The sequence below is a fragment of the Myotis davidii genome, unplaced genomic scaffold (assembly GCF_000327345.1).
Source record: "Myotis davidii unplaced genomic scaffold, ASM32734v1 scaffold428, whole genome shotgun sequence".
In the NCBI taxonomy this organism is placed as follows: Eukaryota; Metazoa; Chordata; class Mammalia; order Chiroptera; family Vespertilionidae; genus Myotis; species Myotis davidii.
Genome location: NW_006299834.1, coordinates 1335689 through 1337258, shown reverse-complemented (window position 1 = coordinate 1337258; position 1570 = coordinate 1335689).

Below are 1570 nucleotides of genomic sequence, written 5' to 3'. Positions count from 1 at the left end.
TATGATTTTTAAAATTACATCCTCGCCGGAGAGGGGCCCCCACAGCAGATGAGACGCGATGGAGGGTCAGCTGGAAGAGACGCATGGAGACTGCGCGCATGCGGCCGGGGGAGTAGACCCTGAACGTGTGAGCGGCCCCGAGACGGAGGGCAGAACCAGAAGGCGGGGGTGCAGGGGAGGTGGCCAATGAAGAGTGCCCACCCCCGGCCTCCCTGCCTGCCCCCCGCAGGGTCCGGGACTTGCTCCCCCGCCCCGTCCGCTCCTGGAGCTGCCTGTCCTCCCTCCCCAGCCTTCTAGGCCAAGAGGCCGACCCTTCCCACCCCCATGCCAGGTAGGGGTGCCGTTGCCTCCCTGCCCACTCCTCGGCCCCACCTGAGCCCACATCTCTCTATCCTCAGCCTCAGGAGCTGGGTCCAAGTCCCGCCCCTGATGCTGTGCGGTCCTGGCCAAGTCCCTTGCCCTCTCTGGGCCTTCGCTGTCTCCTTTTGAACGTGGAGTTAGGCCATCTGCCCAGCCTGCCAGACTGGGCTGGGAGGACAGCCCTGAGCTGGAGGGAGCTGGATTCTCCTCAGGGGAGGGCTGAGGGCTGCTGGCTAGACATAACAGCCAGGCCTCAGTTGCATTTTAGCCCCAGGCCCAGAAAAGCAGCAAAACCGGCCAGGTGACCCCGTGTTGGCCTCAGGACCAGCTTTTACCTCCCAAGTCACTCAACACTTGTCCCAGCCTTGGGTATGGGGAGAGAATTATCATCAAACACCGACTGTAATGAGGATCTGGCCCCTTCTGAGCAGGACAGAGTTCTCCTCAAAACATGGCCAATCCGCATGGATGGGACCGTGGGGCGTGCGTCTCACCACTCCAGCTGCTCTGAAGCTAGGGGGGGTGGGGGGTGGGGCGCCCTGGGTCCATCACACCAGAGCGGAGAGGGCACCCGGAGGGGCGAACAGGTGACCGGCCCTAGAAGTGAAGGGAATTTTCCAGAAACGGCGCAAGTCCTGAATCTACAAATACAGGCACCACAACATCTGCTGAGCAGAATAAATACAAATAGTCGAAACCCAGGTGTGCTTTCAGCAAACTGCAAAGGTCAGACGCCTGTGGCTCCCGTGGTCAGCCTCAGGAGCTGGGTCCAAGTCCCGCCCCTGATGCTGTGCGGTCCTGGCCAAGTCCCTTGCCCTCTCTGGGCCTTCGCTGTCTCCTTTTGAACGTGGAGTTAGGCCATCTGCCCAGCCTGCCAGACTGGGCTGGGAGGACAGCCCTGAGCTGGAGGGAGCTGGATTCTCCTCAGGGGAGGGCTGAGGGCTGCTGGCTAGACATAACAGCCAGGCCTCAGTTGCATTTTAGCCCCAGGCCCAGAAAAGCAGCAAAACCGGCCAGGTGACCCCGTGTTGGCCTCAGGACCAGCTTTTACCTCCCAAGTCACTCAACACTTGTCCCAGCCTTGGGTATGGGGAGAGAATTATCATCAAACACCGACTGTAATGAGGATCTGGCCTGGGCTGGGGACGTTTTTCTACATCCCTTCTGAGCAGGACAGAGTTCTCCTCAAAACATGGCCAATCCGCATGGA